A 24,125-nucleotide genomic window follows, 5' to 3' on the forward strand; every position below is an offset into this window, starting at 1 on the left:
AGAGAAACCACAATGCTCTTGCAGCAGCCAAGAACATCTTCGACACAGATGGCCATGGCCTCCTGAAATAGTAACGAGGCCTTCTTTCCTATATGTTCTGGTCTTTGGGAAAAACCACCTCAGGCCTCATTTGAACCCTTCTAATCTTTTCTGACAACTTTGTCACCCAACTCATTGCATCAAATTTCTGTGCATGAAGTGTCTAGAGTGGGTTTATAGATTCTCCTGACCAATTCCTGACTAATACTTTGTTAAACGTCCCCTAAAAATACAGTTTGAAGAGGTTTCCCTGTCCAACTCTGAATGGCAGGGATAGACTTACTGGACATAGTTTTCCTCAGAGAAAGACAAGTATCACAGGATCTCACTCATATGTAGAATCTAATGAACACAATAAACTGTTGGACAAAACAGATCCAGAGACATAGAAGTATGGAACAGACTGTTGAACCTCAGAGGGAAACTAGGGGTGGGTGGGTGGGAAGAGATCAACCACAGAACTTGTATGCATATGTGCATAACCCATGGACATAGACAAGCGGGGTGGTGAAGGCCCGGGGTGGGGCGTGGGGACAGGTTATTACGGGTCAATGGGAGAAAAAAAAGGGACATATGTAATACATTCAACAATAAAGATTTTAAAAAATAAAATAAAAGTGAAAAATAAATAAATAAAATCTGATAGTTTTGCCCAGATAGTAAGTAAATACTTTGGCAACATTGTACAGACTCATAATCTGACAAATTTGTGTTCTGTTGAGCAAGAACTTATGTGGAGACAGTAACAGCTTAGATCATAATGAAAGAGGAATGCTCCCCTGGCTTCAGCTTCTACCCAGTTATCCCATTTCTAGAACAACATGAGTTCTTTTTCTTTTTAACTCAACTAATAGCAGTGGTATGTGGGGGTAAGACAGTTACTCATTCTCTCAGTTCTTCAAATTCTCTCCTTACATTTCAAACTTTAAAGATCAAATACTTCTCTTATCCCTTGCCTATGTTACCTTTTCGCTCAAAACCTACCTAATCACCCCTCCATTAGAGAAGTCTTCCTTCCCTGATAGGTATGCACCTCCATTGAAACATTTCACAGAACCAGGGATCTCTTCTTTCTACTATTGAGATACAATTTTATTGTTACAAGTATGATTATTGGATTCAAAGCTGTCCCCACAACTTACCTGTAAATGATATGAATACATGGCCATTGATTTGATCATTTATGTTACTCTTATTCTCACCACTTCATCTCCCAGCTCTAGCCTTAGTTAATTGGTGATTTAAACCCTGGCTCTATTTTCTGTTTGTTCTTTCCACCTTGGGAAGTTATTCTATCTCTGTACTTCAGTATCTTTTTGTTGTTGTTGTTATTAATCCTCAACCAAGGATATTTTCCATTGATTTTTTAGAGACAGGGGGATGGAGGGGTGAGAGACAGACAGAGAGAGAAACATCCATGTGAGAGAGACACATAGATTGGTTGCCTTCCACAGGTGCCCCAACCAGAAACAGGTATTGAGCCTGCAACCAAGGTACGTGCCCTTGACTGGAATGGAACCCGGGACCCTTCAGTCCATGGACCAATGCTCTATTTACTGAGTCAAACCAGCTAGGGCTGTACTTCAGTATCTTAATTTACTTTATATCTATATTACTTTATACCATGTATGCAATTTTGCTAAGCCTCGATTTACCAGTTTAATAGCAATATAACATTAGGCATAATTTCAAATCTTTTAGCTATCATTATAATAAGAATTGCATATAGTGTTATTAGGAGGATAAGACAATGTTTATGAAGTGTTTATCATAGTGCCTGGTGCTTGATAAGTACTCAGTAAAGCTTACTTGTTTAATGGAGGTAATACCCTAACATGATTGCTATCACAATTAAAACATATGTAATTTATATTACTCTGATAAGGGAACAGGACACACAATTGTTGCAGTTTGTATTGTGGGAGCAGGTTTTATTATAGGGAGCTATCTTTATTGTTGGATGGAAGGTCATTTGTTGAAGAAGATATCAGATAGAAAATTATATTCCTGGTTTTGCTACTAAGCATCACTAATTAGCAATGGAGTCATAGTAATAATAGCACTAATTATAACAATAAAACTACTGTTTACTGAATGTCCACCATGTGCCAAAGAGTGTCCAAAGTAATCCTAAGTGGTGGGTTAGACAAGAGTTTCAGCTCATAGATGACCACTTATTAATAACACTAGAGACCCGGTGCACGAAATTCGTGCATTGGGGGGGGGGGTGTCCCTCAGCCCAGCCTGCACCCTCTCCAATCTGGGACCCCTCGAGGGATGTCCGACAGGCAGTCGGACATCCCTCTCACAATCCAGGACTGCTGGCTCCCAACTGCTCACCTGCCTGCCTTCCTGATTGCCCCTAACCACTTCTGCCTGCCAGCCTGATCACCCCCTAACCACTCCCCTGCCACCCTGATTGATGCCCAACTGCTCCCCTGACAGCCTGTCACCCCTAACTGCCCTTCCCTGCAGGCCTGGTCACCCCTAACTGCCCTCCCCTGCAGGCCTGGTCCCCCCCAACTGCTCTCCCCTGCAGGCCTGGGTCCCTCCCAACTGCTCTCCCCTTCAGGCCTGGGTCCCTCCCAACTGCCTTTACCTGCAGGCCTGGTTGCCCCCAACTTCCTTCCTCTGCCAGCCAGGTCACCCCAAACTGCCCTTCTTTGCAGGCCTGGTCACCCCAACTTCCCTCCTCTGCTGGCTTGATCACCCCTAACTGCTCTCCCCTGATGGCCTTATCGCCCACAACTGCCCTCCCTTGGAGACCTGGTCCCTCCCAACTGCCCTCCCCTGCTGGCCATCTTGTGGTGGCCATCTTGTGTCCACATGGGGGCAGGATCTTTGACCACATGGGGGCAGCCATCTTGTGTGTTGGAGTGATGGTCAATCTGCATATTACTCTTTTATTAGATAGGATAGAGGCCTGGTGCACGGGTGGGGGCCAGCTGGTTTGCCCTGAAGGGTGTCCCAGATCAGGGTGGGGGTTCCTTTGGGGCATGGGGTGGCGGGATGAGGGGCCTGTGGTGGTTTGCAGGCTGGCCATGCCCACTGGCGACCCAAGCGGAGGCCCTGGTATCTGGGGTTTATTTATCTTCTACAATTGAAACTTTGTAGCCTGGAGGGGAGCCAAGCCTTCTGCTTGCTCCATGGTGGCAGCCATTTCTGTTGGGATTTATGTATCTTCTATAATTGAAACTTTGTAGCCTTAAGCGAGGCCTGGGCCGGCCAGGGCTGCAGAAGCTTGGCTTCCTCCATCGCTGCGGGCAACCCTAGCCTCCTGCTCTTTCCAGCTCCGTGGCTGCCGCCATTTCTGTTTGGGTTTATGTATCTTCTATCATTAAAACTTTGTAGCCTTAAGCGAGGCCTGGGCCGGCCAGGGCTGCAGAAGCTTGGCTTCCTCCATCGCTGCGGGCAACCCTAGCCTCCTGCTCTTTCCAGCTCCGTGGCTGCCGCCATTTCTGTTTGGGTTTATGTATCTTCTATCATTAAAACTTCGTAGGCTTGTGTGGAGGCCTAGGCCGGCAAGGGCAGGCAGAAAGCTTGGCTTCCTCCATTGCCAGGGAAACCCATGCCTCCCTCCTGCTCTCTGTGGCAGTAGCCATCTTGGTTGGGTTTATTTGCATATCCGCTCCTGATTGGCTGGTGGGCGTGGCTGGTGGGTGTAGCAGAGTGATGGTTAATTTGCATATTACTCTTTTACTAGATAGGATTATATCTTCAGAAAATTTTTAACCATGATTAAGATTCTTTTCCTTCATTAATAAATTGGGATAATAACAATTCTTATTCTATTAGGTAGGTATGAAATGTAAATGAGATAATTCACCTTCAGTTCCTATATAGTGTTTGAGCCATAAACATATATACTCAATATATGTTTAGTACTCGATATTGGTGCTGCTATTCTTATTACGGTACTAGTTACTGTATTATGCCGACTTTGGAGCTTTCTAAGGTCTTCCTCCACTTGACCTATTTAACCACATTCTCCACACTTCTCTAATGCATACATTTTCCCCCTAAAAGGTAACTTCTTCATTGTTCTCTTAACATGCCATCTGATTTCCACATAAGTGCATTTGCACAGACCTCTAGTGGTGTTAGCTGCCTCTGATGGCTGAGTGAAAGTGAGCCACAAAGGAGTAAGCTGTACTCTCTAGTCTGACTCATTTCCTCCATCTCATATCTCTCTTCTTCAATGCCCAGCTCAATTCTATTTTATTGAAATAAACATGTGTGACTATTTCAACCCATTTTGATAACTAGAGAGCAATTTTAATAACACTTAATTGCCTTTGGATTTTAAAATAAATGTAGGGGTATGGTCTACACAAGGTTCTTAGCAAATTGTGTTAACTTGAATGAAGGAATTTTGCCAAGGTATTTTTTTTTTCCTTATTAAATGTGCATGCAAAATGGTGACTTTTTTTCCAGTGATTATTGTATGTGCCCATAAGATCCTCCAAATATTAACTCCTTAAATGGGACAAAAATATTTACATTTTTGCATCTTTCTGAATCTTGCATGATAGCCTGGCTCAGTCTTTGAACTATGTGGCTGATTGGGAAACGGAGATTTAGAGGAAACTAAGAAGGAATGACAATGTCCAGCTCAAGTTCAACTCAGTATAGAGTTAGCTGTTCCATGTTGGGCATGGAAAGAACAAAAAAATACCACTTTTAATCTGATTCCTCATGGCTAATTTAATTTTCCTACCAATTTTTGAAGTCTGGGGAAGTATACAACAATGAAATCTCCTGCATCAAGTACAGAACAGAATGAAAACTGAAATTCCATTGCTATGTTTAAATAGAGTGTCATCTTGTTATAATAATGAGACATTTTCCAGGAAGAGTTCTCAGCTATGTGAGCTACAAACTTATCTGTTTGATTTGCAAATACCATTCTTTCTAATGGGAAAGATTTGAATAAGGTAATTTTAAGCAATAAGACTATGTTAGCTATTTTGGTCTAAATTTAAATGAAAGCTCAGCAATCACTCTTTTCAAAGAAGAATTTTTCACTGTTATTAATTTATTTTGTCAACAGTATAATATAGACTAAATCAGTGTTGCTTTAAAATATAATATTGTTGAGTAAAGGGTCTATTTAATCTCTTATCTTTCTAATTATATAATGCACACTGCTTTTGAAAGCTTAACAGAAAATTACAAAGGTCTGTCTGGGCCAAGATAGGGGGACTAATTAAATTATGATAAAAAGTATTTTAACTCAAGCCATGAGTTCTTGCTTTTATTTGTTATTTTTTAAACTTTCTAGATATTAAAATCAAAAGTCTTTAATGCAGGATTACAGATAAGCTATAATCTCAGAAAACAAGTAAATTTGCTAGGGGCAGAAATAGAATATTGGGGACCAGCTACAATTATAAGAAACTAGTGGCCTAGTGCATGAAATTTGTGCGTGGGGGGGGGGGGGGGCAGGTTCCCTCAGCCCAGCCTGCACCCTCTCCAATTGCGGACCTCTTGGGGGATGTCTGATCACTGGTTTAGATGGATGTCTGATCGCCGGTTAGACATCCCTCTCACAATCTGGGACTGCTGGCTTCTAACCACTCACCTGCCTGCCTGCCTGATCACCCCTAACTGCCTCTGCCTGCCTGCCTGATTGCCCCTAAACCCTCTGCCTGCCTGATCGCCCCTATCTGCCCTCCCCTGCAGGCCTGATCTCGCCCCCAACTGCCCTCCCCTGCTGGCCTGATCTCGCCCCCAACTGCCCTCACCCGCTGACCTGATCACCCCTAATGGCCTCTGCCTCGGCCCCCACCACCATGGCTTTGTGCAGAAGGAAGTCAGACGTCCGGAAGATGGCCGGTTGACCTGGTCTAATTAGCATATTATCCTTTTAGTAGTATAGATATATTACATAGGATAGGATTGCTTAAATGGGGGCAGGGGAAGTCTTTTTCATGAGGAGGAGATGCTATTGGCAGGCAAAAATACATAATCCCTATATCTGGACTGATAGCCACCCATATGCGCTATACTGCCAAACTGGTCAATAAAAAATTGAATTGCTTTCTTACACCTTACACCAAACAGCTGTTGCCCTTAAAACCCCTCCTCAGCCCCCACCTTAGGTTCTGCCTTTGCAGTTCACCCATATTAGGTTCTGATTGGTCAGTTTCTATGCCAGTCAACGTCTACAGGCCTATCTAAGGGCCTGATCAGAGAGGCAGGGCTGATCAGCAGCCCCAGCAGAGGCCTGAGAGAAAAAGAGGCATGGCTACTGGCCAGGCCCAGAGTAAAAGAGAGAGGCAAGTGCTGATCAACAGCTGCCACAGAGGCTACAGATCAGACCCTGCCTCTCTCTCCTCGGGCCTCTCTCCAGGCCTGATCCACAGCCCCTTTGGCAGCAGCAGCGGCAGTCAGTGCTGGATCACCACGGCAACCCAGCACTGACTTCTGGTTGGTCGAGCCTTCGGACCCTGGGTTTTTATATATTAGGATAGGATAGTCATCATGCTCTATTAACCATGATGGTTCTGTTCTGATTAGAGAAAGCACATTCTTATCAGAGCTGAGAGTTGTACGCCCTGGCACATGGGAGCTAACATTGGAATGCAGTCCATCCTCCTTCTGAGAACTGCCTATCATTATGGAAAGATTTACAACCTCGTGGCTTAAACAATCTAGTCCCGGAGGCACCCACCCTTTGCAGCCCTCAGCTCTATTGCCTGTAACCATTATACCTTACTTACTTTTCCATGCCTGCAGTTTTCACTTTTCCATGGAATCTTTGCCCTTTCACCCAATATAAGCAGCTGGCTTATGGGGAGAGGTAGAACAGATTTTTGTGGATGAACTGCTGCTCTCCCATACTGCTGGCATTATTGAAATAAACGTTCATATATGAATCAACCCGGTCTCTGCTTAATTGGCTCACATAGTGACAAGCAGGCCAGACTCCTTGGTTATCTGGTTACAAATTCAATAATGTTCCTCTGAGTTAGAATGTTTTAGCAAATATAATTAAAATGTTAATAGTCTAACCTCTAATAAATTAACACTTGAAAAATCCAGTGGATCCATAAAAGGAAAATATGTAGCAAGTTGCATTACTTAGATAAATGCAGCTGTATTGAACCAGAAAGTAAAGAATATAAGAAAATATAAAATATTTGGTTTTCCTTGGAAAGCAAGACTCAGTCACAGAATTCTTTCCTATGTTGCACTGTTTTTGCTATTCCACACAGCCCAAGAACCAACTGAAAATAGCAAACTGCTACTCTTCCACCAAAAACAGGTTGAGTTTACTGATTTAGAAAAGTTTAAGTGGAAACTGTAAAGGTACTTAATGCTGTTTTTTAAAGCACTCCTGTGGTTATTTCACCATTCTGTTCAAAACTTTCAAGATTAATGGAAAAGCCTGGCTTTCCGGTGAAAATCCAAAAGCACACAAAGGTGTGAGCTGCCCCGATGGCTATAGGAAGAGACAGATGTGAGCCGCTGAACTCCTACAGATGGCGGTGGGGAGGCAGAGGAACAAGGGTGTTTGGTCCTCTTGGCTACTTGTGAACCTACTGCCCAGAAACCAGGACTCTAGTCATTTTTTTTTTAATTTTTTTTTAAAATATATTTTTATTCATTTCAGAGAGGAAGGGAGAGGGAGAGTTACAAATATCAATGATGAGAGAAAATCATTGGTCAGCTGCCTCCTGCAAGCCCCACACTGGGGATCAAGCCAGCAACCTAGGCATGTGCCCTGACCTGGAATCGAATCATGACCTCCTGGTTCATAGGTCAACACTTAACCACTGAGCATGCCAGCTGGGAAAGATTTGAGTCCTTTTGAAGAGAACTGTGGTCAATAAGCCAGACTGGAGGGTCAAAGTTACCCTTGGAGTGAGAGAGATCCAGCATGGGGTGGACGGAAAGGTAGGGGATGGAAAGGGAACATGTAAGTTGCCAGTCATTGGAGGCATGTCCTAGAAACTGTAGGGGGAAGATGGGTAAAGTCCTTAGAGTCCGCTCAAAAATGAAATAACAATGTAAATGAAGTAATTTGCCATCACCAAGTATGTAAAACCTGTTCAGCTTTGTAACATCTACCATCTCCCTCCCATTTTCAAAACCCTGGAGGAGCAAAAAGGGTGGGAGGTGGCAGGGGAGAGGGCAGGATCAAGGAAGAAAAGTTAAACACCAAAGCCAACCAACCAACAAAAGCACCTTGCACCTTGACTATATTTATCATTCCCCTACTCTTCCCACTGTAGGGTTTGAGGAGAAAGAAATAAGGCACATGTTCTAGATTCTATCAGACAGGAAAAGTTTGTCTAGATTTGACCACATTTTATTTTTTGGAAAACCCGGGAAAAATAAGACTATCTAATAAGATGTGAAAGGTTGTAAAATGTTGTGGGATTTCTTTGATATATATCCAGGACCAGAAGTTTGAAAGAAGTTACTCTAAAATATGCAACTTTTTTTTATATATATATATATATATATCCCACCAGTCTGGATTGTTTCACTACACTAGGTGCCTAGATTTTTTTTTTTTTGAGGGGGGGGGTGGGTTTTGACATTATTCATCAAGAGGTATTCTTTTACACAAAATGTTTTTTTTAACCAAATTACCTAAAAAAGAGAAAGTTGAATGCAACAGAGTCTGGCAATTTTAAAGTAACATGTGATTTTTAAATTCTAAAACTTTACATTAAAGACAAAGTTAGTATTTGTTATGGCTCAAGTTTTTATTCTTATCAGTTGGCATGGTAGAGAAATATGTGCTTAAATTAACCATGGAACTCACGAAGTCATACTTTTTTCAGGACAGAGAAGACAGAGGCAGCATGCAAAGAAAATACTACTTGAAAATTCCTGTCTAACATTTACATATAAGTTATCTCAAATGTTTAATAGGGGATAAAAAGAATTTAATGCACCCATTGAATATGTTGAGAGAAAAAATATGTTTCTATAATACTTGCATTAGGCTACAGAATTCATACAAATCACTATGCAGATTCTGCTAGACTGGAAAAATTAAAGCTCTAGAAGTAATACAGAAGGAATATGGGAGCCAAACCCACCAAAAATTTGCAAATATTTTTATGCATTTTGCACAAGGTCTTCCATGATTCAGAATGTTCTATTTTAACTTTTACTTATAAATAGCAGGGCTCTATGCCAATATTTTCTATAAATAAATAAATGTATTAATGAAAAGAAGAAAGGAAGGGGAAGCAAACAGCATGTCAGTATTTTCTGCAAAAAAAAAAACACACTAAATTTTTGGTAAAATATTTCTTGTCAGTTTACTCTTACACTTTCATTAGTTTCATGAAATCTAACATGAAACTAATGAAACAGCATGTACAATAAGTTTCCACAGAAAAGGGAAGTGTATTTTTTTTTCAAAAATAATACTGTCCTTAGAGGCATTTTTGATCTTTTTGCAAAGTATTTCTCTACATTTTCACCACAAGCACTCCAATTACTAAAAATCCACATTATACATGCTATATAGTTTGATCCCAAATTGAATGTAGCTTATCACTGAAGTAATATGAATATATTTAACTTTACACCGGAAATGAAAAGGTGTCAGATCAGTTCTTCCTCTTTGATTTCTGCCTTTGACTCTGGCATTATTACAAATTGCCCTGAGGCATATCTTTCCCTTTAATAGGATGTTTCAAATGCAAATTTAAATGATCACTATTGTTCAACATTATATAACCAAAAGAAATGCCACCTAGTTATTAAACTGTCAGAACATTAAAAGTGAATAAATCATAACAAACTTTATAGTATGTAAAGCCATAGGTACAGTCAATTTTCTTCATAAGTGGCCTTAAGAAGTGCATGGGGAATCGAAAGAACAAAACCTGAGGGTAGGAATTTATTGTCTTCAGATATTTTAACTATGGCATGAAAAGTAACCATATCCCTGGCCCCACAAAATTAGCAAGGATCCAGAATTTACCTCGTACTAACCATCCTTACATTATTTAGTATGTGAATCAGTTAAGGAAATATGCTAATTATCATAATTCCTTGCAGAGAAGCTAAGAGACAATCACCATCTGATATTTCATTTTAATTTGGTCATCCCAGATACCTACTGTGAATATTTTGATTTAGTTTTACATAAGGTTCAATCACAAGAGAAGCATGTTTTATATAAAAGAAGTATCATAATGCTTTTGTTATATAATTAATCCATATCATCTTTAATTACATGATAAATGGTATTTTAGATTGTGTAAAAATATAAGATTTCATCATTTCCACATAGGACAATGATAACAAGAGTATTTGTATAATCAAAAGGTATTTTGTTGAGTTAAATGAATTAATATATCCCCGGCCATTTTGGCTCAGTGGATAGAGCATTGGCCTGTGGACTAAAGGGTGCTGGGTTCGATTCTGGTCAAGGGCATATACTTTGGTTGTGGGCACATCCCCAGTACGGGGTGCACAGGAGGCAGCTGATTGATGTTTCTCTCTCATCAATGTTTCTAACTCTCTCTCCCTCTCCCTTCCTCTCTGTAAAAAATCAATAAAATATATTTTAAAAAATGAATTAATATAAGCCACTATTGACCTTTCATTGCAAACCAAACAAATATAACAGATCCTATAAAAAGAAAACCTCCAAAATATTTATAACATCCTAAATGAATGATGCAAATTACCGGCTATCCACAATAAAAGTAGATGGCACTGAGTAACCTGAATGACTATTCTTTCAGAAAATAAATAGGGCTAGGTATAAAACTGGGCATATCCATGGTACACAATCTTGCCATGCCTTGGAGCCACTTTCTGTATTTTCAACTCAGTACAACCCAATAGACATAAGTTTTAAAGTAATATATTTTTTAACTCCAACTGACCATTTGAGATGACCACCAAATTTGAGAATTGAATTTGCATTCCAATGAATCTATTTATTCTAATTAATCTATCAATGATCTCAGCTAATTTCTACAATAGCTTCTAGTCCTTATTTCTGCCTAACACTACAACTGTTTGTGGATCTCCAACTCTCAATGAGAGTTGCTTCCTATCAGAATCAATGAACTTTCATAGGTAATATGCATTGCCTACACTTCTTGCTGAGACATTAACTGTCCACAGTTTTCATAGTACAGAATGACTTGATTGATGATGGCTGTCATCCTATTATCTTGCAAATTTATCTTAATAATGGGACAATATGTGACAGGTTTCTGTTACTTAATTGACTTACAGATACAAAATAAGATTATAGGAAATGTCAATCCATATGTGTAACTATCTTATTTGTTGCCATTAGGGAGTAATTTTATTAAGCTATAATATAAAATTTAATATTTGATATTTTCACATAGATGTTTAGTTATCTCCATTCTTTTACTTATGATCAGGAGGCAACTTATGATATGTACACTTAGAATAAGTGGGAAAATCTAAGACTTTGTATTTTCCTAATCCTGATTTTATGACTTAAAATGAAAATGGCTTATATAGATGAGAGAATGCCAGACAAAACACAGAAGAGTGTCAAAAGGGAGTTATATCTGAAACTTCTTTCTAAATATCCTGTATTATTTTACATCTATCCAGGAAATCATTCAGTGTACATTTGTTAGAAGGGGGCTGTTACTACACTCATCTATTCAACATGCAATAGCTCTTAACTTCATTGTCACAAACCAGTTGCAGTTGGTACCTCACAACCAAAACGGGGCGGGGGGCGGGGCGGAGCAGTGAGGAAAAGTCAACATCAAAACATGGATTCAATTTTTTTATTTCATCTCTACGTTCCTCCTTTGGTGATAGGATATTCAGTTTTCACTTATATATATTTAAACTATTTATTTGGACAAATACAATATCACTTAGGGAAAGGCCACAAATTTGTTTTTTAATTAAATATATTGGGGTGACATTGTTTTTTAAAGGCTGTTTCTTAGCACAAAAAAATACCAATGAAGTGGAAACAAGGTAAAAAGATTTATTAATCTCTGTGTTCATTAAAAGTAAAACAGTTTCTTTCATTCAGAGTTTCTCAGAATCGTACATAAAGAAATCTGAGAATGAAAGAGAACCCAGAGAGAGGGAAAATGTGGAGCAACCAATAAGGAAAGTTATACAAGGGACGTTTTGGAATAATAAGATCAGGCTTGGAATTCCAGATCTGTCCTATAGCACGTTACTTTGGATGAAAGATTAATTTCTTTAAACCTATTGCCTACTTAATAAAACTTGAAAATTACACCTACTTTTCAAGGGTGTTGTGAAATATACCAATATGTTAGAAAAATGCAATTTCCACATAATATGGAAATATAATAATTTCCATTAAATGTACTTTTCATATAATAATATTTAATAAATATATATATATTAAAATCAAAGCTAGCAGAAATCTCCATGAGACAGATATTATTATTTTGTATCCTAATAGAATCTCTAGGAGGATAAACATATATTTTTCTTGAAGTGAATGAATAACGTGAGAAAATGCTATTAAAAATGTATATAGTTAAATGCCAGAATCTATGATGGGAACCATAATATATTGTGGGTTTTTTAAAAAGTGCAGTTATTTTCTTCTCTGTTTTTATTTTTCCTTTAAAGAAGTACAGCCTTTGAGGTCAGAAATTTCATTAATTAAACTAATGTGTTTTATTGTTTCTGCTCCTGTAAAATTCTTATACTTATTTATTCATTTATGTAACAATCATTTATTTAATGACTGTGTGTGCGATACTGGGCTAAAAACTGAAAACTCTGTACAAAAATGAAAAGGACAAAGCTCCTGATGTCAGCTCTAGTATAATAAAGACTGACATGTAAACAGTTATTTAGAAACATGGTTCAAGTGCTTATTTATTTGTTGTTTTTTGGGGACCCATTATGTTCCAGCTACTATAGTATGAACTGATGAGATAATGAGGAAGAACAACTAAATATTTTGACACAAAAAGAGTAGAAAACTTTGAAAAACAGGCATTTCAGAGATCACAGGTAGCAACTTCAAAAAAGTAGGTTGGTCATGTCAAAAACTATATGTGTGCAGAGCACAGAAAGAATATTGCCACTTGTGCCCGGCTGGTATGGCTCAGTGGTTGAGGTCACCTGTTCAATTCCTGGTCAGGGCACATGCCTGGGTTGTGGACTTGATCCCCAGGAGGGGCTGTACAGGAAGCAACCGATCAATGTTTCTCTCTCTCCCTCTTGTTCTGAAATAAATAAAAATATTAAAAAAATAGCCACTTGTGACTCTAATTATTAACCATGGATGAAATGTTTTACAAATAGTAAGACTTCAAAACCATTGTTTTAATAAGCAAATTAATGATGCTATAAAAGTATTTTTAAGGAGCTGAAAATTGAAGGGATTTATGTTAAGAAAATTTTTCAATCTTCATTTACATATTCTTTATTTCGGAAAACATGTTATTTACTTTTTAAAAAAATATATTTTATTGATTTTTTACAGAGAGGAAGGGAGAGGGATAGAGAGTTAGATACATTGATGAGAGAGAAACATCGATCAGCTGCCTCCTGCACACCCCCTACTGGGGATGTGCCTGCAACCAAGGTACATGCCCTTGACTGGAATCAAACCTGGGACCCTTCAGCCCGCAGGCCGATGCTCTATCCACTGAGCCAAACCGGTCAGGGCTTATTTACTTTTTAATGCCCATTCTCAATTCCCCATTACTAGTTCTACAACCAGTAAGAATATATTATAATCAGAAATGTTAATCTGAAATTGACCAAATTTGATTTAAAGTGGCATATCAAATGTATTTTACATAAAGTGTTTTTTCTTTTTATAAAAGAAATAAACTCAATGCCTCTAGTAATAAAACTTGAATTGATAGACTTTCCACCAAACAGATAATATTTAGAAAAATGTCACTTTATACTTAGAAACATCTGTCTAATGAGCCATTTGAAAAATCAACATGAGTTAAAGAAAAGGCACATTGGTAAAGTCACCAGGTAAAAGTGATGAATAACAGCATATCAAGGGTAAAAGCAGAATCGGTAGAATGGCAGATGGCCATAGCTAATTTTATTTTTTGGCTTTATCATTCTATTACCAAGATTAATGTATAATGGTGCCTAATTTTTCTCAGAAAATAGTCAGTAGTCAAAATAATCTTAAAATTTCAACATGCTACAGAAATTTAAATTTCCCGGTAAATTTATTTCCCATTCATTCAAAAGCTTGAGTAGAGTAGGGTGTGCTTGCCTGAGAGACCAGCTAGCCAACTGCAAAGATCACACTGATCACCTTGAGTTTACAATGAAATAGTTTCTTCTCTCAGTGTTTTGGGAATAGATGACTAATTCTTTTCAACATCATATAGAATCTGTCAGGAGAAGATTTATATCAATTTAGTTCATAAAATTGATTTATACAACTTCACTGACAATTTACTTAGTTATATCCAGGATTTACTGTCATAGATTTCAGACTACTAAAATCATATATCAATTACATGGAAACAAAATAAGGTTGTGATAGTGACTACAGGGAACAATAATAGAAGTTAACTAAATATTTGTGGTAGGTTGATATGATAATCTCATTTCTTTATCCTCAACTTTAACCATGACCCTCCTCATGTTATTTTGTAGTCTCTCACAGTAGAGTTCCCTTCCCTAAGCTTTTGTTTATAGTGCCTTTTCTATTTGTCTTAGATAAGCGATTGAGGCAGTGCCAAGCCCAGGCTTCCAGAAGCATTGCAGTTTCCATTCTTGCTCTTGTGCCTCCAGCTTCACCATGATAATAGGGTGGATCTGGCCTCTAGAAGATGAGTGACACATAGAGCAGAATCAGAGGCCAGCTTAGATCGGCCAAGAGATCATTGATCCCAAGACCTGTGATCGAGTCCAACCAATATCATCAGAGCCTAGTTAATAGCTAATTGACTTCAGACACAAGAGCCATAAATTCTTATTGTTGTATGACACTAAGCAACATGACTGTGGCAAGAGTTAATTGATACAATATTGAAGAGAATCACATTAAGCTATCCTAAAGACTCCATCCACAACAGGCAGGTTTGTGAGCACATGCTCTTGCATCTGTCTCAAAAATTTAGCAGCACTACTAACAGGACTACACGGACGAAGATGTCCTCACTAAGAATAATTATACATGGACATATACCAATGGCATTTATTTCTCTGTCTCCTTTTCTTATGCATTTGTAGTAACAGCTTTGATATACATGTGTTTCATTTATGACATGTATATAGGGGTGGGCAAAAGTAGGCTTACAATTGCATTGTGACATACTTTTGAGTTAATAAGGCTATTGTAATAATCATAACCTGCATGTCTTTTACATATGCACAACTATAAACCTACTTTTGCCCACCCCTGCATGTTATTAGAGAGCTAATTCTTTACAGAAAATAAATCACACACATACACACACACATATTTGTATGTATGATATAGACTAGTATTCTCACCATTCCTAAAAAAAACATATATTCCCCTTGTGTTGTTTTTCACTAATTTACACAACTTTATGACCATTTTTTGTTCTTAGAAATCTCTTATATTCTAACACTTGAAATTAAAGTCAATGGAGTACTACTTAACAATTATATAATTCTGAATTGTACAACATTTAACCATTTAGATATCTAACGTGCCTTGTATGTTCATAGCTTATTAAAAGAATAATTAAATCCTTTTCTTTATACTCCCTTTGCTCTCCTCCGTGCCTCATCTTCTGTCCCCCAGAAATAACAATAAACCTTTACTCATAGTAAGTATATAGTAAGTGTGTGTTAACCTCAGTTTATTATTGAAAGTCAATTTGGTACATAATTTAAGAAACTTATGCCTTGAACATTATTGTTTCCAGGTGGTTTAAGCTGTCATATCATTGATTTGAAGTTGATGATGTCACTATATTTTACTACGTATTAATTCCCTAGCTCTGCTATTACAAGGTAACAACTAGGTGGCTTAAAAATAGTAAAATTTATTGTCTCACAGTTCTAGAAGCTCGAAGTCTAAAATTAAGATATCAGCAGAATCATGATCCTGAGACTCTCCGTAGAACCCTTGCTTGTCTCTTCCTAGCTTCTGGCTGTGCTCAACAATCCTTGGTCTCCTTGGCTTCCAGTTGCCTCTCTCCGATCCTCGCTGCTGTCAGCACACTGTGTTCTTTTCCTGGTGTGTCTATCTTCTCTTCTTACAAGGAAACCAGTCATATTGGATTAGGGACCACCCTAAAGACCTCATTTTAACTTGATTATATCTGCAAAGACCTTATTTCCAAATATAGTCACATTCACAGTTACAGGGAGTCAGGACTTCAACATATCATTTTGGAGGATACAACTCAACCAAGATAATCCTTAAGTCCCAGTTGATGTTTTGCCTAACCTAACTAATACCAAGAATTACTAAGAAAAAAATCGTGCCCTGGCTGGTGTGGCTCAAGTTAGTTGAGCATCATCCCATGCACTGAAGGGTCACTGGTTTAATTCCTAGTCAGGACACATGCCCAGGTTGTGGGTTCGATCCTTGTTCGGGATGCGTTTGGGGCTGCATGTGGGAGGCAACCAATTGATGTTCCTCTCTCACATCGATGCTTCTTTCTCTCTCTCTCCTTCTCCCTTCCTCCCTCTCTCTAAAATCAATAAAAACATATTTGAAATAAATTATTTTTAAAAAAGAACAAATCTAGACTAACCAATAAAATTCCAGAAAGTAAGTTTGTTCTTCTGAGATATGTTAGACATTTTTCTGCCAGGCTATAGCGACCCCCACATAGCACAGCAATGATAGTATTTATAATCTTGAAAAACCATTAATCATTACATTAGAAGAAGAGGATACTAAAGATGGATTTGGCATGCATCGCAGCACAATGGGCAACAAGGTTTATGGGTGGCTTGACAAGCAGCCAACTCCAATTGTCTATAGCAGTTGTTTGATAAAAAATCATAAGCTGTGAATTGCCTAGAGCTATCTGGGTGGACCTGCCAATCAAATCTAACAGAAAAAAGCCTCTATAAGAAGATCAATGGGCTTAGATAACAAACCTTAGCAATCATACAAATGACTAGTTTGTTTACAAATATTGCTCAAGCTATTAAGATTATAAGTAGCATAATATTAATTTTATAAAACATCAGTTCATAAATTTTATCCACTGAGTGTAACTTATGCAGATTAGAAAATCATGTCCTATCACCAATTCAAAAGCATACAATTTCAATAGCAAACTCCAGGTATTGTTGGCAAAATAATCAATGACTATTTAATTAAATCAGTGTCCTCAATGGCCAAGCTCTCAGTAACTTTTTTAATATATCATTTAAGATATATTATGTATGAGCTTTGTTTAAATATTATTAAATTCACATAAACACATATATGGTGTACATGTAGGAATTTATGTCATTATTTAAAAAATCCTATATAATGAAAGGCTAATATACAAATAGACTGAATGGTGGAACAACCGGAACAACCAAACAACCGGTTGCTCTGAGACGTGCTGGTCACAAGGGGGTGTGTGCGAAACATGGCAGGTGTTGGCTGCAGCAGGATGGTGGAGCAGGTGAGCAAGTGGGGGCGCCACACCAGGGCGCTGGCCGCTGTCATCGGGGCGAGCCTCTGGTGGTTCCTGAAAATGCTTTGCTCCATGGTCCCACCTGGTATTCACACCTGCTGCCGGCGATGGCCCTGCTCGCACCTGCAGCTGGCACCGGAGCCACCACTTGCACCCGCTGCCAGTGCCTGATGCCAGTCCTGATCACCCCTGAGGGCTTCTCCACCTCCCCCTGATCCTGAGGGGTGATCGGGGAAGCAGCCACTGCTTGCACCCGCTGCTAGCGCTGGCCCCAGTCTCTCTGCACCATCAGCAGGTGCAAGCGGGGCCGGTGCTGTCACCGCATGGGAGCAGTGGTGGTGGGAGCAGGACTGGCAGCAGACAGGGGACCAGGGCCACAGTGGGAGGGGCCGGGCAGGGGTGCAGAGGATGGGCCAAGGCTCACCCCCGTGACTACCACAGCCTTGCAGCCCACAGTTCCTTTCAAAGTGCACAAATTCGTGCACTGGGCCCCTAGTATCTATATTAAAAAAGGCCTATTGCCATCACACCCTAATGCAGAACAACCAAAGACCAGGAGGCTGCATGTGCAGCGAGGCACACACAGGTGGGTGGGGCTGCGTGCATGGCGTGGCGGGATCTGGGGTCCCGGGTCTCGCATGATTTCACATGCTGGGTCTAGTATTTAGTAAAGAAATAAGGCAGTGATATATTATCACAATAATATTACTATAATGATGTGAATGTGTTTCCCTTCTACATCACCAAATTTTCATTCCCAAATAATGTTACAATGAAGTTTAATTTTAAAAAGACTATTTGAAGTTAAATATAGCTCAGTATTATCATTTGTGCAATACAAATAAAATCTATTTCATTCAATTATCAAGCTATAAAAAATGCTGACACATTGAGGTTCCATTTTAGGCTGATCAAAGATCAAATTATGTGATTTTAAAGAAAAAAAGATATCCATTGCATAATTTTTAACACTTGCTGATTAACTTCAGAGGCTTCTCAAAAGCTTATTATCACCACAGCTACTGGATATAATTGAAATGAATATTTCAGGGTGAAAATGTCCAATATGAGATGGAATATTTGAACATAAAACTTTTTTCATCTATATAATTATTTGAATATTGATCTAAGTATAATAGCTATTGTGTATTTTGTTTTGTTTTGTTTTGTTTTTTAAAAAATATATTTTATTGATTTTTTACAGAGAGGAAGGAAGAGGGATAGAGAGTTAGAAACATCGATGAGAGAAACATCGATCAGCTGCCTCTTGCACTCCCCCTGTTGGGGATGTGCCCGCAACCAGGGTACATGCCCTTGACTGGAATCGAACCTGGGACCCTTGAGTCCGCAGGCTGACTCTCTATCCACTGAGCCAAATCGGTTTTGGCGCTATTGTGTATTTTGTATATGTAATTATTATTAAAGTATTATATATACATAGTTATATAAGTCAAGAATAAAAATTACCCTATATAACTAATATTATGACATAATAAGAAGAAATATACTTAAGTATTTTTTTAGATTACATTTTTTCCAGTTCCTGGCACAGAGCTCCTAATTCTTCTGGAATTTCCTCAGAGACTGAGTGAAAGGAAGGTCTTTGGTTATTTAAACTAAGCCCCTTTTATGCTGATGAGGTGACCCTTGGAGAAAGGGGTAGATATCGCTAGAGAATTAGAACTTTTAGGACCATCCTTAACCTCTGGGTTGATAAGGGAGGGGCTGGAGTTTGACTTAATCACCAATGGCCAATGATTTCATCACTCATGCCTACCTAATAAAGCCTCCATAAAATAATGACTACATGATAGGGTTTGGAAAGCTTCTGAGTTGGTGAGGTGGCCCCAGAGAAGACATGCAAGCTCTTCATCTCTTCTCTATACCTAACTCTATCTCTTCTATGTGGCTGTTCCTTAGTTACATCCTTTATAATACACTGATTACAATCAGTAAAGTGTTTCCCTGAGTTGTGAATCATTATAACAAACTAGAGGCCCATTGCACGAAATTCATGCACCGGGGGTGGGGGGAGTGTTCCTCAGATAGCCTGCACCATCTCCAATCTGGGACCCCTCAAGGGATGTCCGACTGCCCGTTTAGGCCCGACCCCACTGGGATCGAGCTTAAACGGGCAGTTGGACATCCCTCTCACAATCCAGGACTGCTGGCTATCAACCACTCGCCTGCCTGCCTGCTTGATTGCCCCTAACCCCTTCTGCCTGCCAGCCTGATCACCCTCTAACCACTCCCCTGCCAGCCTGATCGACACCTAACTGCTCCCCTGCTGGCCCAATTTCCCCTAACTGCCCTCTCCTGAGGGCCTGGTTGCCCCTAACTGTCCCCCCTTGCAGGCTTGGTCACCACCAACTGCCCTCCCCTGCAGGCCTGGTCACTCCCAACTGCCCTCCCCTGCAGGCCTAGTCCCTCCCAACTGCCCTCCCTTGCAGGCCCAGACACCCCTAACTGCCCTCCCCTGCAGGCCTAGTTGCCCCCAACTGCCCTCCTCTGCCAGCCCAGTCATCACCCCTAACTGCCCTCCCTTGCAGGCCTGGTCCCTCCCAACTACCCTTCCCTGTTGGCCTGATCGCCCACAACTGCCTTCCCCTGCTGGCCATCTTGTGTCCACATGGGGGCAGCCATCTTGTGTGTTGGAGTGATGGTCAATTTGCATATTACCTCTTTATTATATAGGATTATATAGGATTACTAATTTGAGGAGGGAGACTTGGGAACTCTCAATTTGTAATCAAGTTACACAGAAAAGTGTGGGTAACCCAGGCACCCACTAATTGTGACTGGAGTCTGAAGTGGGGGCTGTTTTGTGGGTCTGAGCCTTTACTCTGAGTAGTTAGTGTCAGAGTTGCTTAATATGAGGAGAAAACTCACACATTTAGTGTCCGATGCATTGTCAATAGAAAAGAAATTGAAGTTCTTTTCTTTCAGTAGCTATTCAGCAAGCCATCATATGCCTTAAAAATGAAGCAGTTTTTTTAGAAAGTTAAAAACTTTGTCATTGTTCTTTTCCCTTTGATCTACCATTCAAAGTTGGCTTACATTCAAACTAAAATGCCATCTGTCTCATAGATTGAGATATCTTAGTGCCTTGACAGACAGGGCAGTCTTAGGGGAAACTCAATCACTTTTGTCCATAATTCCTTTTTATAAAAAACTACCTGATCTCTTATGACACAATGAGGCATTTAAGAAAGTACCATTTTAGTTAGATGAATACTTGTGAGTTTAAAGTTAAAGTTATCTATTCAGAATTCTTTAACACAGTAATTTGTTACCTTCTTTTTTTTTTTTTTTTTACCAGAACTTTGTATATGAAAATATGCCTGTTACAAATTCTGATATTTTGAATGTGAAGGTTGTTAGTTATTCAAGGTCACACTCAAATATCTTCCATTTGTCTTACCATAGATGACATTTTCTGCCATGAATAGGCATTTGTAGGTGTTAATTCATACATCTCAAATTCACTTAATTTACATCCCAATCACATTTATCTGACAAACATGTTTTAAGATTACAGTGTAGCTAATACTATCTTAGATAAAGGTAGCTCCTGCATAAGTGGGATGGATGATGGTTTAATTATGTGATTTGTTGGCAACAGTAAATGTTAAGTCTTAAAAACAAAACAACAAACAAACAAACAAAACACAAGAAAAACAAAAGAACTCTTCTACCATTTTCCAAAACAGGTAAGCCACATAATTCAACTCACATAAGTGAATCAGTCAGTATTTATAAATTTCTAATGTAAAAATACGAACAAGCACAGTTTTGGAAACTGCAGGAGAACTTAATACAATTAATTACCATTGTCCTTACAACGTAACCTTGGAGATATTTCTGGAGACAGAAATACTAAACATAAAGTAGAAAGACCACATGACAATGCATAATTACATCCTAGAGTAGACTATAGCTTCCTTTTATACAGAAATTTTCTTCAGTAGGTCTGTTAAAATGAAAATTATATATAACACTAAGCTAAGTAGCTCAATAGTTATCACTGATGCCCCTTTTAACACTTTTGAAGCTATTAAACAAGCAAATGTAAATATTAAAATCAGTTTTGTCTTTGTTTAGGGGAGATAATTTCTGTAAAACTGAGTAAGAATGAGAACACACACTTAAGACAGAGTCTATATGTCCAATAACAATTAAAAATTGGAGCAGTCTGAGCATATAACTTTGCATTCAATGAAAAAAAAATGTTCTGGAAGGATGTCCTACTGAGCCCCAATCTGCTGAACTATGCTGTGATAGTTGAAAATAGAGCTTATTATAAGTCTCCAAACTAAATTCAACACATGGGGGATCAAAGGGACAGGGAATTTTGTTTCAAGTACAGAAGGAGAGTTAAAGTGGCAGGGCCCAGCAGTTCAGCAATACACATGTTAATACATTTCAGTCCATAAAAGGCCCCTGAAAATCGTTTATGTGTTAAATAAAAAGCATCCATCCAGTACATGGTCAGCTGTGGTACCCGGTAAATAGAAAATTGCCCATCTACTGGCAACATTACCATCAGAGAGATAAAGATAAGCTGTTTTTACATGTTGGCAACTGTAGAAAAATGAGGACAAAAAAGCATGCTTTCCTCTTCAGCACAGCATAACACCTTAATGCATGCACTTTAAAAATGAAGATGCAACCTATCATTTCGTAATACCAAATCTGTATCTAATTTTCTGTAATAATGAGATTGTTTCTTCTGTAAAAGAGAATCTTTGCTTGATGTGCACTGGAATTAGGTTTATAAGGTTAGAAGAGATGTTTAACTAACTTAAAGATGAAAAGAAGAGCCAAAAAGAAGATAAGTAGTGATGCCTTTAAAATTACTTATAACAGATGGAAAGGAAAAGCTTCCCTGCCTCCCCCCCGCCCACCCCCCTGCCCACCCCCCTCAACACACACAGACTGTCTTTTCTCCTCAGCCAATGTTACAGGCAGTTGGACAGACATGAGCAGAGCAATGGGGCCAGGCACAGAAACTCACCAGAGCAGAAAATCCCGGATGCCTAGCAAGGGACAAAATTGGGAAAATAAGAACCTCATCCCCAGGGTAAGTTAGCCTCCCTAGCATGTCACTTGTCATGTGGTTTGAACCCACTGACTTTTCATATCACTAATTATGCAGCTTAGACCGCCTGACCTTTTCCTCCCTAAAGATATCATTTAGCTCTCAGTTGTATTTCAGCTCCAGGCCCAGAAAGCAGCAAAGCCAGAGAAGTGACCCCACAGCTGACTCAGGACCAGCTACATTGACTAAGGACCCCCTGCCCTGGCACCTATTAATCAGTGGAGACCAAGACCCTGAAAGAGCACACCTGCAAAGCTATATTCTATTGAGACCCTCCCCTGAGACATCCCCTAAGATTTCCACCTGCAAGAGAGAGATAAAGAGGCTCAGGATGAAGGACCCACACCTGTTCTCCCAAGGGGAGCATGCCCACACCATCCCCTTTCCCCTTCTTCTTGTTTCACTGCCCTAAGTATATTTCCGTTGCTGCCAATAAATTCTTACTTATTTTGTTACACTTTTTCTCTTGATTGAAATTTTCCCTCAAGAAGACAAGAACAAGAACAGAGGTCTTGTCTCCCTGGTAACATGATGGTACTGTCTCCCACTCACCTCTCCTTGTCCAAAACTTAAAAAAATAATAAGTCATACATTTAAATTACAGAAAAAGGAATTTAGAATCACTAAAATTAAAATGAAGACATTTTGGCAGTAATGGTAATAAATATTAAAGTAGGTGGCTATTTGAGATTGTGTCATTTCTTTTCCTTTAGAAAAATGAAAATAAAGACTGAACTTCCTATTTTCCCTTCTGTAATTTAGATATAGTACTGACAGGAAACTGTGTAATGAATAGAAAACGTCTTGAGGTCCTTTTGTTGCCTCAATTTTTAAACTTATCTGCATGAAAATTACTGGTAAAATGGGCATGATTATGTAAATAGGCTGTCAAACAGCTAGTCATATTTGCAATGGGATAAAAAAGAAATGAACTTTTTATCTGCTCCTAAGTGTTTTAATGTGTCTATGTAGTGTGAAAAAAATATTTGTTGATAAAGGTTGGCATAACTCTGTCCAAAGAAGAAATAAGAACACCATGTAAAACAATCTGCTCTTCATGCTAATTATTAAGATATAGCATAGATATGTATTACCTGAAAAGGACACCTATAAAGTCTTACAGCTTTCTTTGAAATGACAAAAGAATGTTACCTTCCAAGGCATTTTTGGCACTTAATTAAAAGATGTATTTCTTTATATTTATTGTGTGTATATACTCTTAGTGTAGTTCAGTTACACTATGTACCTATCTGAGATAGCATAGTGACTCAAAAAATAACTGTTCAAATAATTGAAATAATGCAATATTTATAGCAATCTCTGTGGGTCTTCATGATTGAATGTCCATCGAACCCAAATTTGGACAAAAATATACACTTATCAAGCCTGTGATTGGTATGTTAAGCCCCCCA

Source organism: Plecotus auritus, assembly GCF_963455305.1.
Source record: "Plecotus auritus genome assembly, chromosome: 6".
NCBI classification, from domain to species: domain Eukaryota; kingdom Metazoa; phylum Chordata; class Mammalia; order Chiroptera; family Vespertilionidae; genus Plecotus; species Plecotus auritus.